General features: G+C 41.4%; 1 protein-coding gene across 1 annotated transcript in view; it reads right to left on the bottom strand.

Annotated features, from left to right (window-relative positions):
* Positions 1-13507, bottom strand: part of slc2a9l2 (solute carrier family 2 member 9, like 2) — a 390861-nt gene that overhangs the window by 264438 nt on the left and 112916 nt on the right. The gene's annotated exons all lie outside the window — the stretch shown is intronic.

Below are 13507 nucleotides of genomic sequence, written 5' to 3'. Positions count from 1 at the left end.
CCGGGTGCTCCGGTTTCCTCCCACAGTCCAAAGATGTGCGGGTCAGGTGAATTGGCCATGCTAAATTGCCCGTAGTGTTAGGTAAGGGGTAAATGTAGGGGTATGGGTGGGTTTCGCTTCGGCGGGTCGGTGTGGACTTGTTGGGCCGAAGGGCCTGTTTCCACACTGTAAGTCTAATCTAATACCCAAACTCTATTTTGTGCAATAGCCTACCATGTGGAACCTTATCAAACAGCTTACTGAAATTCATATACACCATATTAACCGCATTACTTTCATGTACCTGTTTTGTCACCTTCTCAAAGAACTCAAAAAAGGTTAGTTAGGCAAACTCTACCCTTCACGAAACTATGTTGTCTATCTCTAATCAAATCATTCCTTTCCAGATGATTCTAAATCCTATCTCTTATAACCTTTTCCAACACCTGACCCATAATTGGCCTATAATTATCAGAGTTGTCTTGACTCCCCTTCTTAAACAAGGGAACAACATTTGCTATCCTCCTGTCTTCTGGCACTACTCCTGCCGACAATGATGTCATAAAGATTGAAGGCAAAGCCTCTGCAATCTCCTCCCTGGCTTCCCAGAGAATCAGAGGATAAATCTCATCCTCGTGGTCTTATCTATTTTCAGATCTTCCAAAATTGCTAAAACCTCCTCGTTGTTAACAGCAATCCCATCAAATCTAGTAGCCTGTATCACTGTATTTTCACTAACATTGCCCTTTTCCAATGTGAATACTGACGAAAAGTATTCATTAAGCGTATCCCCAGTGCCTCAGATTCCATACACAACTTTTCACTACTATCTTTGATTGGCCCTAATCTTATTCTAGTCATTCTTTTATTCCTGGTATACCTATAGAAGGCCTTAGGGTTTTCCTTGATCCTATCTGCCAACAGCTTCTCATGTCCATTCCTGGCTCTTCTTAGCCCACTCTTTAGATCTTTTCTGGCTAACTTGTAACTCTCAAGCCCCCTAACTGAGCCTTCACATCTCATCCTCACATAATCCTTCTTCTTCCTCTTGACAAGAGCTCAAGAGTTTCAAGTTCTTTAGTAAACCATGGCTCCCTGTCTCGACAGCCACCTCCCTACCTGATAGGTATGTACTTATCAAGGACCCACAGTAGCTGTTTGTTGAATAAGCTCCACATTTCAAGTGTGTCCATCCCTTGCAGTTTCCGTCCCTATCCTATGCATCAGAAATCTTGCCGACTTGCATCAAAATTGCCTATTCCTCCAGTTTTACCACTTTCCCTGCAGTATATATCTATCTCACCCCAAAATTCGTAATAGGGTGACCTCTCTTTTCCTGTTTCTAACCTCAGCCCAAACTACCTCAGTGGATGAGTCCTCAAATGTTATCTCAGCTGCTGTAATACCACTCTTGATTAACACCCCCCCAACTCCTCTTCTTTTACCATCATCTCTGTTCTTTCTGAAACATCTAAATCCCCAAATCTACAACCACCATTCTCCAGCCATGTCTCTGAAATGGGAACAACATCAAAATCCCAGGTACCAACCCATGCTGCAAGTTCACTCACCTTATTCTGGATGCTCCTGCTGCTGAAGCACACATATTTCAAACCAATATCCTGATTCCTGGTGCCCTTTCGCGACCTTGTAAACCTATCCCTGACCTCACTACCCTCAACCTCCTGTACACTGGAACTACAATTCAGACTCCCATCACCCTGCAGCATTAGTTTAACCCCCTCCCCCTCCCAAGAGCATTCACAAATCCCACCCCCGCCCTCCCCATCCCAGGATATTTGTATCCCTCTGGTTCAGGTGAAGACTGTCCTGTTTGTAGAGGTCCCACCTTCCCCAGAAAGAGCCCCAATTATCCATTTATTAAATGTTGCTGAGGTGGAGATGGCCAAGAGCATCAAATTCCTAGAAATGGCGATCACCAACAATCTATCCTGGTCCATGTTCAATGACACTACAGTCAAGAAAGCACAGCAACTATGTCCTCAGGAGGCTAAGGAAATAAAGACTCTTACAAATTTTTATCGAAATCATCCTGTCTGGATACATCACATATGGCAACCGGTCTTCCCAAAACCAGAAGAAATTACAGGGAATTGTGAACATAGCCCAGTCGATACACAAACCAACCTCCCATACATTGACTTTATCTATATTTCCAGCTGCCTCAGGAAAATAACCAACATAATCAAAAACCTCTCCTGTGCTGGTTATAATCTCTTCCATCAGGCAGATGACAAAGGTTTGTACACACGTATGAACAGATTCAAGAACAGTTTCGTCCTTGCGGTTATCAGTCTTTTGAATAGAGCTCTTGATGTTTATGTTTATCTCCCTCTGCACCTTCTCGCCAGCTGTAACATTGTAACTGCAATACTGTTCCGTTATGCTGATGCACTTGTATAGTACAATCTGTCTGTAAGACATTTTTCACTGTGCCTTGGTACACTTGACAGCAATAAATCAGATCAAATCAAATCCCACTTGGAACTGAGATAGTTAAAAGCCCAGACAGGAAGAAGCCCTTCACTGACCACATGAGGACCAGGAAGGTCAAGCTTTTTGCTCAGAACATTCTGCCTGGAATTAAATTCAGGTGGAGTTGGGAAGGGGCAGGGTTCTGGGGTACAACCATCATATTCCTGCCCAATCAAGATTCTTTCCTGCCTTGTAGACCAAACATTCTGCTTTTCATCCCTAAGGGGACATGTCTTCAGTAATGAGGGGATGTGGTTGTGATGAATTACATTGAACTGTTGCCCCTCAGACTCTATCTCTCCTATACCATTGGAACATAAGGGAGCTCTGATGTAAAATGGTGAGCGAGCAGATTCAATCAGTGTTGGGATGTCTGCTTTCCAACACCAACCAGAAACTTATTTGGTGTTAATAGTCTGGGTCCACAAATTTGTCAGCCTTTGTAAATATGAATATAATAATTAGTGTGAATTTTAATAAAGCCCCTAAACCTGACTAATAATGATGAACTTCAAAAACAGAACTGTTGATAATGACATCTCTCCTGACGACAACAAATATGAGCACCATGTGTTCCTGGGACACACAAAGCAGAGAGCTCCCTGGTAAAATTCCGGATCTCTCAAAAGCCTATCACACACAGCCTGCGGCTAAAGAAAAGATCAATAATCTGCCTTACAGGTGCAGGAGCAATAAAATTGGACGGGTTATTATTCACAAAAAACAAAATTATTCTCATGAGAAATTCCAGGCACTACATTTTACCTGCCCTCTGGGAGGAGTTATGCAACCAGAAAGCTCATAAAATCCATCATCTACTTCTTGCCATTGCATCTTGCAAGTGGCAGGATAAGATGTCAGCTGTCCCTCCCACCCAGAACCCAAATATGTGATTACTTAAAAGGTCAATTCGCATCTCCACTGGAATTTAACCAGCAGTTGTGGGCATTCTGTCAGGGCAGGCCTCCAAGCAAATCCAGTTAGCCTCCAGGAGGGCACTCCTTTTTGGGCAAACTTTGTATATGGAGGAGTCGACCATGGTAAAGGGTGTTCTTGTGGCAACAATGCCACCTGTCCTCACTATGCACACCTTCACTGTGATCTTTCTAATGGGCCTAAGCACCCTCAGGTCACATTTACGACATCATTGACAGTGAGGGCACACAGCTTTCAATACTGCTTTACCCTCCAGGTGATGCCCCAGATATAACCATGGCTCCAAGTTGCTGCACTGTTGATCCTAACTGGCCAAGTAAACCCACAGCCAAAGGCAGTCAGTTAATGTTAATGGAATTATTCTATTGGGAGCAAGCAGTTAGGATTGGTAGGCCTTCCATAATAGGGAATAGGACTTGTGCAGACTGCCATGTATTAGTGAATTGCCCAGGCCCTGCTGACAACATAAACAGCTTCATCCCCCTCCTTCAGATTTCTACTGAAATTAGATTCAGCTGGGTGTGGGAGAGGTCAATTGAGGATAGGAACAGTTTCCTATGATGTCCAACTGGTCCAATTAATTACTGACACCAACATTATCAATATTCCGTGAAAAGAAAGAACAACTTGCAGCTTTCACAGTTTCACGGTGTCTCCAAGCACTTTAAAGCCAATGAAGAGCTTTAGAAGTGTAGTCATATTGTCACATGGGAGTTCTGTCACCCAGTTGGATCAAAGACTACACTGGCAATAAATGGCAAACCTTTTCCACTGAATTGATTGACAACTAGATCTTGGCTAGGATACCAGCCATTTGGACACTTGGGCACATGTTCTTACAAAGCACAGGTTACCTCCTAGAAAATAAGTTCAAACTTTAAACAGTACTAGACTTGGCAAAGTGCTTGCCATTTTTCCTGTGATGAAAAGAACTCATGGAGAGGACAACCATCAAAGGCAGTCGATTCTAAGTGGATTAAATCTTATATAACTATTCAATTGGGAGCTGAATTAAAGATCAAAAGGAGAAGTACTGGCAGAGTTGATTAAACATGCTGTAGACCCAGCATGGCTCCATTCCTTCTGGGACCATTACCATGTCAACAATTGAATTCAACATTTGGGGTTTGAATAATTCAATTGCATTGTTAAAACATTAACATTGAGTTTTACTCAATAAACTTTGCAAATCACAGAGTGTCATATTTTCTAAGTTTTACCTTTTTTATTTGTGCCCCATGGGAATAAGAGCTTTGAAATTTGCAGAGAGGATGGTTCAAGGGAGGAATTGAGCTCTGTGGCTCTTGGTTATTTAAGGCACCATGCAGCTTCTGAATGTTTGCAGATGGCATTTGCTCTGGATTGAAAGTATGTAGGAAATCATCTTAGGAAAGGGCTACATACAGTGTGCACCTGACAAATAACAACAGCATGCCAATAGGCATAGTCACATTGCTAGCGATATTATATTGATGTGAAATGTTCCAGCTTATAATATCTGTTAACATTGTACAGCTAAGCACAATATCAATTAGCATGAAGGGGACTCCCCCATTGGGACATTTTATTAAAGAAATCATGAACTACCGGTAGGTTAGTTGTTGGCTGTTGATGCAGTTGTACATGTTGTTAGAGCTTTCCTGAGTATAACAAAAGTTTCAATAAACTCTGGGGTGTGGTGATCTGGCTGGTGCTCAGGTACTTATCATTGATTTAAAAACTTGTGCTGGAACTCAACAGTGGGAGAAAGAAGAGACTGCATGACAAGCTGCTAAAAAGGGAGGAGAAGGACTGCTGTCAACTGGACATGATATCTAGAAAGAGTCTTTAGGGAGCAATTAACTGACCTGTACTTCGCTAAGGACCAATGCCCAAGATTGATGTTAACTGCTGTAGGCTCAGCTATGACTTGAAGTAGGATAGGACTGCAATGGCTGGGGCTGTCAAGGTGACATTTAAGTCTCTGGTTTATTCTAAGCTGCACCTGGAGATAAGAAGGCTTTACAGTATGTAGTATAAGGAAGATTACTGAGATTCTTGAGATTCACAATTCATCTTATTCTCTCCTGCAAATGGGAAGCAGATAGAACAAACATAAGAATTTGCTTGCATTATCGGCTCTGGTAAGGTGTTAATGACTGCAGATACTTTGCATGTCCTTCAAGTCTAGCAAAGCATCCAGTACATTGTTGTAAAATCTTGGTGCTCTGTCTCTTACATGCTCAGCTATTACTCAATCTTTCACAACAGAGATTCAGTTCACAAAGGACTCCCACCCTATCTATTCCAGCCACAATGTACCTTCCCATTAAGTAGCATTACACAATCATGATATCATATTCCTGGCTGATGCATACAGAGAATGAGCAATGTAGTTAGAGTCAGCTACTCATAACTGTCAGTTCAACCAACAGGAAGCACTCACTTCCCATGGTGCCTATAAAACAAACAGGCACAGATTAATTCTACACAACAATCGCTACATCCATTGTTGGATCATAGTTAACTTAACCCTACATCTGTACAGTGTGTCAATTGTGGCTCAGTTCCACTATGCGTTTAAGTTCCACTCTGCGTTTAGCACAGAAATGAAGACAGATTCTCTCGTGCTGCAATGGCACAGCACTGCACTGTTGCAGGTTCAGCTTTATATAGAACATAGAACATAGAAGGATACAGCGCAGTACAGGCCCTTCGGCCCTCGATGTTGCGCCGACCGAATCCTACCTAACCTATACTAGCCCAATAACTTCCAAATGCCTATCCAATGCCCGCTTAAATGACCATAAAGAAGGAGAGTTCACCACTGATACGGGCAGGGCATTCCATGAACTCACAACCCGCTGTGTGAAGAATCTACCCCTAACATCTGTCCTATACCTACCACCCCTTAATTTAAAGCTATGTCCCCTAGTAACACCTGACTCCATTAGCGGTAAAAGGTTCTTAGTATCTACCCTATCTAAACCCCTAATCATCTTATACACTTCTATCAGATCTCCCCTAAACCTTCTCTTCTCCAATGAGAACAGCCCCAAGTGCCTCAGCCTTTCCTCATAAGATTTTCCTACCATTCCAGGCAACATCCTGGTAAACCTCCTCTGCACTCGTTCTAAAGCTTCCACATCCTTCCTATAGTATGGCGACCAAAACTGCACACAATACTCCAGATGAGGCCGCACCAGAGTCAATTTACTTGGATGAGATGTTAAACTGACGTCTCATCCATCTGCTCTAATCAATGCAAAAGAGCTGTTGGCATTATTTCTATAAAAAAGTATTTATCCTTTAATCAAAAATCACAAAAAGCAGCAGGTCTGGCAGCATCTATAGAGAGAAACAGAGTTAACATTTTGAATCCGGTGACCCAACTTCAGAATTGACGTTCTGAAGAAGGGCCACTGGACTTGAAACGTTGACTGTTTCTCTCTCCACAGATGCTGCTAGACCTGCTAAGCATCTCCAGCAATTTCCATTTAGTTTCAGATTTTCAGCATCTGCAGTTCTTTGTTTGATCACAAAAAGCAGATTATGTGGCAATTATCACACTGATGCCTGAAAGGGTTTTCTGAGTGCACAATAACTAGCCTTTTCCCACATTGCAACAGTTCAAAAAGTATTTCATTGACGGGGCAGCATGTTGGCTCAGTGGTTAGCACTGCTGCCTCACAGCACCCGAGTCCCAGGTTCAATTCCAGCCTCGGGTGACTGTCTATGTGGAGTTTGCACATTTTCCCTGTGTCTGCGTGGGTTTCCTCCGGGTGCTCCAGTTTCCTTCCACAGTCCAAAGATGTGCAGGCCAGGTGAATTGGCGATGCATTAGTCAGAAGGAGATGGGTCTGGGTAGATTACTCTTTGGAGGGTCGATGTGGACTGGTTGGGCTGAAGGGCCTGTTTCCACACTGTAGAGAATCTAATCTAAACAAAGCAAAGTACTGTGGATGTCGGAGAGAACAGAATGTGCTGGAGAAACTCTGCAGCATCTGTGGAGACAGAAACAGAGTTAACATTTTGACTATTCATCAGAAGGATTTTGAGATATCTGGTGGTTCTAAATGCATTTTATGGGTGTAAATCTTTCTTTGCCATTGTATACTTTCTTAGAGCTATGATGAATCAACCTGTCCATCTGCTATGACAAGTCTCTATTACCACAACCCACTGAACATTTTCTTAGATACAGTTAGGACCACTATTACAGTTACATTAATCCTGTTCTGTCACGTTATGGCACACCTCCGAGGCAGGTGGGATTCAATCCAGATTCCTAGCTCAGTAGTAGGGACACTACCACTGAACCCTTGTATTTTCTTAAACATGAAGTCATCCATTTTGGTAGGAATATTAATAAAAATGACTATTACTTGAATGGTAAGAAATTGCAACACACTGCTGTGCAGAGCGACCTGGATGCCCTTGTGCTTGAATTACAGAAGGTCAACCTACAGGTGCAACAGATAATTAATAAGGCAAATGGAATTTTGTCCTTCAGTACTAAACAGATTGAGTTTAAAAGCAAAGAGGTTATATTGCAACTGTGTAGGGTACTGGTGGGGCTACACCTGGAGTACTGCACGCAGTTTTGGTGTCCTTACTTGAGAAGCTATGTACTGGCACGAGAAGGGGTGCAGAAGAGGTTCACTAAGTTGATTCCAGAGTTGAGGGCATTGACTTATGTGGAGAGACTGGGGAGACTGGGATTATATTTATTGGTATTTAGAAGAATGGTGGGGGAGGGAATCTTATAGAAACATGTAGATTTTTGAAGGGCATAAATACGATAGAGGCAGAGAGAATGTTTCCACTGGTGGGTGAAATTAGGACAAGAGGACTTAGCCTCAAAATTAGGGGAAACAGATGTCGGGCGGAATTGAGAAGGAACTTCTTCACCCACAGGGTTGTGAATCTATGGAATTCCCTGCCCAGAGAAATGATTGAGACTTCCTCAGTAAATGTAAGATAGTAAATTGCTTTACTGTTCAAAAATTTAAGGGTTGTGGTGAGAGGGTGGGTGAGTGGAGCTGAGACCATAGAAAGATCAGCCATGACCTTACCAAATGATGGAGCAGGCTCGAAGGGCCAGATTGCCTAATCCTGCCCGAGTTCTTATGGTCTTACAGGTACATAGCAATATAATCACTTTGTAATTGAAATTAGTTTATGTGCATGTAAGTTAGTTGACATTCACAAAACATTGTAAAAGTCATCTTGCCCTGCACTCAACTACTAATTAAAACAGAAACCTACAAGCGATTCAAGTGGCACTGCTTATATTTAAAACAATTTAAAATTACATGATTGTTTATTATGCCAATGGGCCAATGGATGTGACATCTGTCACCATCAATAATAGAGAAAAGGAGACTATTAATTGTTCTGATTTCCAAGTATATGCAGCCCTCTACTCAAGAAAACAATATAATCTGCTACTAACATAGAAAGATTACTGAATTATAATATGAATCATTTAATCACTAGATAAAACTTTCTCTTCTCAATGGGAATATCTTCTATATTCGATCAATGCAGTTTCAAAAGTAAATGCTGAAAATACTCAGTAGACCTCCCAGAAGCAGTAAAGACATTAATATTTCAGGCTGGTGAACTCTGTGTTAGAACTGAAAAATGTCCAGATTGTCAGGTTTTAAACAAACACAATGGCTAGAAAAGAAATAGGAGGGGAATAAAGGAAAGAATGGGAAGATCGTAATAGGGTAGAGTCAGAATCATACAGCACAGAAACAGACTATATGGTCAAAGCAGTCTGTGCCAAAAATAATCTCAAACTAAACTAATTTCACTGAGTTGCTATTGCCCATACCCCTGCAAACATTTCTTATTCATGTACTTATCCAAACATCTTTAAAATTTGGTAACTTTACCCACATCCACCACTTCCTCTGGAAGGTCATTCTAAATACTAATCACACTGTGTAAAAACCCCGTTACCTTTTTAAAATTTTCCTCCTCTCACTTTAAAAATATGTCCCCTAGTCTTGAAATGCCCCACCTCAGGGAAAATACACCTGTCATGCACCTTATCTATGCCGCTCATGATTTTATAAACCTTGAGAAAGTCACCCCTTAACCTGCTATTCTCCATTGAAAGAAGTTCCAGCCTATCAAGCCTCTCCTTATAACTCAAACCTTCCATTCCTGGCAACACTCTGGTAAGTCTCTTCTGAACACCTTCTTAAAGGATGGAAGACAGGAACACTTCACTGCATAGCAGAATGATAGCCTGCACCTACTGCCCAGACCAAATAGGAGGAAACAATTCTCAATTTGAAATCATCAAACTCACTGCCAACTTTGAAGGGTTGTCAAGCACCAAACTGAAAGGTAAGGTGCTGTTTGTGAAGCTTGCCTGAAGCTTCATTAGAAAGCTGTAGAAGATCAAGGACAGAGCAGTTAATGTGGGATTGATTTGGAAAACTAAAATTTCAGATGACACTAGTGGCCAAAGGCCAGCATTTCCTTTGCTCAGCAACACCACCAAGGAACAACCATCTGGTGGCAAATTGTGGGTTCAGGGTTGGCAACCAGGGCAAGGGGTGACTCTCATTGACCCACCACCCCACACCCCATTTCAAAGTTAGTCCCTCAGTCAGGCGCTTTGATCTAAGTACACATACAATGTATAAATGGGCAACAAGGTGAACATTCATGCAAGGAATTGACAATTGGCAACAGGCTGAAAATATAGACAGCTAACAAGGTAGTGGGACTGCAGGGTAGGCAAATAAGGAATGTGTTGCACAAATAGGTAGGCAATGAGGCAGGTAGTAGATTCACAGTTGCACAGCAAAGCAGGAAAGTGAACAATCAACAAGTGAAATTGACACAGAATGAGATGCAGTAGGTTAGACCTTGCATGAAACTGATAGCTGACAAGTGGACTTGATAAGCAGACTATAGATGTTCAGGAGACAGTAAACAGAATGAATGTATAAGGAGATGGACCAACCGGCAGTGGGAGAAGCAAGTATCAGACCAACCCAACAGATCTCACACACAAACTGTGGGGACAGACTCAGGCCTGGACCAGACACAGTCAAGGTCAGCACACCCATACAAACTGGTCGAGTGAGCAAGCAGCAAACCACTCACTTCATAGAGAGGCTGCATTTGGACTATCAGACAGATAACCAGAGCAACAGCAAAAATTGGACCACCAACCTTCAATTAAATTCACAAAAAGAAGAATGCACGAAACTACTGCATAACCACAGGGTGAAAAACATGGGACCACTGATCTGCTCTTACATAGTGAATATAAAACACTTCAGGGAAGGAAACTGTCAGTTTTCCTGGTCTGTTGTACTTCTGACTCCAAACCCACAGCAATGTGGTCGATTTGTAATTGTGTCCTGGCAATTAGGGATAGCCAATAAATGTTGGCATAACCTGTGACACCCACATCCCATGCATGAATAAATAAAAATTACTTTTCCCCCAAGTTTGGGGATCCTTGCTCTAATTATGAAGAAAGTGTGTAATTATAATTTTGGACCAATAATCATACAGTGAACCCCTCCCCCCTCCCCCACCCTAAGCGGGAATGGAGCAGAATGGAGTATGATGGTGACGGCTGTGAAGGTGTCTACTACATTTTACTTCCCTGTTCCCAGGGACAGGAGGGTCACTCACCCCAGAGAGGGCAAGGTCTCATTTAAATACACGTGAGATGCCCAGATGAGGTCATCAGAGCAGATTGGCCTCACAGTAAGAGATGGTGGTAGCAATGAATCAATACCAGGTGCATTTACATTTCTAAACATAGTTATGGATTCCTCATGGGACCTGATCTGTGAATTTTCCTGCTCTAACCCAATAATTTTGATATGCCAATATTTTTTATGCAACTTTGAGACCAGTGTGTTGCTACCAGTGTGTTGCCGTTAATTATTTTGCACCCTGCAGCCTGTGGTGATGTCCCTCAAAATTAGCTCTAGCTCAGAATTATTGTCATGATGTGTATGACAATGAGTTAAAATCTCAGATCTCACCCTGCAGGAGCTGTGGGTGAAGGGGCAGAGTCACGTTGACCAACATAGCTCCAACTGCACCCTGAGTTATAATATTGGCCAACACGTTAAAAAGTGTTTCATCAATCATCATCCACAGTTTTAAAACGTTTTCCATCAATCATCATCCACAGTCCAGCATTCTGAAAATCAAAGTATGTCCTGATTCATACCAGATCCAGTGGTTTCTAGACCCAAGCCAAGATACATATAAATCCTTCCCATGGGTGAATGATGGCAAATTATTCAAACAAAATTGCAGCTTCAGCAATAAAGAGTAAAAGACCATTGTTATTACAAATGGATCAACATTGCACTACCTGGATAGAGGGAAAATGCTAAGAAATTTCAAGAAGGAGGTTGAAAATACTACATCTTGCAGTGTTTTCAAATTAATTCACAGCTGATAAATTAAAGAATCTCGTTTTGAGCGATTAATGAAACAATGCAGGCCAAAAGCTAAAGGAACCAAGAAGGTTAAAGTTCATTGGAACTTCATATGAAGTTTCAATTACGCAAGACTGTCCAATCTATAATGCTGCCATTTTTTTAAAACAGAGATCGAGAAGATATAGGTAAATTATCCAACGGTAATAAGGCTACTTTTATTACTGCAAGTTTCAGAAATTAAGCTGTTTCTGCTCATTCTACAATAGATTATTTGCCAGAATTTACTGTTAAATTTATTGCAATGCTAATGGTACTCACCACTATGCATTTATCAATGGCTGCTTTAGAACAGATGGTTGGTCAAATAAGAATATCCCAAGAAAGTGTTCATTCTCAGCTTTGTGAAAACAGCACCAATCTCTGAACCCTCCCTATTTTCAAAAGCACCTGCTATATTTGGCCATTAATTGTCCACTAAACCTACAGCAGACCTCTTGATATATTTTTATTCAACCTATTTTTCTAATCAACCTCTTCAGATATATTGTTACATACTCCTAGAGCTTGCAAGACTTGAACACAGGCATTCTGTTCCAGGGGTAGAGACACTACCACTGCACCACAAGATAAACCCCAGAAAATTACCTCGTTATCACAAACTGAAACTGTGTTGCTGGAAAAGCGCAGCAGGTCAGGCAGCATCCAAGGAGCAGGAGAATCAACATTTCAGGCATGAGCGCTTCTTCAGGCCCATGCCCGGAATGTCGATTCTCTTGCTCCTTGGATGCTGTCTGACCTGCTGTGCTTTTCCAGCAACACATTTTCAGCTCTGATCTCCAGCATCTGCAGTCCTCACTTTCTCCTCGTTATCACAAACCCAAGTATTGCTTTAACAATGTTAATGATTGCTAATCAAACTCTCTGTATCAGACAATAATTAATACAAATATGGAGTCGCATTCCTTCAGGCTTTAGGTTTATCAGAGATTACAAAAATGTTAAAATGATAAATTCTGCTTTTTCTAACATTTAAATTTTTAAAATTCTCTCAATTCAATTTCTTTTCACTCTATTTTTCTTTCTGTGATTTGTTCAATGTAGAACTCACTCTCCTTAATTCATGTTCTTTGTCAGTTCATTCTCAGTCCTTAAATCTGTTTAGTTAAGAACTGTTGGTTCTGCTGTATTCATCATTCTACCATTTTAACCACATACTGTCTGCCATTTAGTGGGCAAAGCCTTTTTAATGTGAACATTGCAGGGTCACATCCAAGTTATGGCCAATACCATTAGGCACCTGGTACAGAAGATCCTGGCCCAATAGTTTAATCCATTTGAAAATCACTTCCTCTCATTGGCAAACCTTGTTGGTGGGTTTAGGAGAAATCAGTTGAGGTACCAATCCTACTGATTTTTTTTTGTGTTCAGGAAAATTTTGATTGATTGGACCAGACAGTGGTAATTTAGGAGTTTTTTTGTTGACTTCTAATTATCCTTAAATATTGAGTATCACTTCTCAGGCATGTAACTACCTGGCTGAATTAGCAAATAAACAGAATGAAGAGGAATTGCTCAGATCATTACATAAAATAAAGTCACATGCACATTTTCAATAATTACATCTTCTGCATAACCACACAGAGCAATTGGGGCACAAAGGAATTTGAATAGACGTCACT

This window comes from Hemiscyllium ocellatum, chromosome 1, assembly GCF_020745735.1.
Source record: "Hemiscyllium ocellatum isolate sHemOce1 chromosome 1, sHemOce1.pat.X.cur, whole genome shotgun sequence".
NCBI lineage: Eukaryota > Metazoa > Chordata > Chondrichthyes > Orectolobiformes > Hemiscylliidae > Hemiscyllium > Hemiscyllium ocellatum.
Note: the sequence above shows the minus strand (reverse complement) of the source record. Positions and strands in the feature narration are given on the sequence as shown.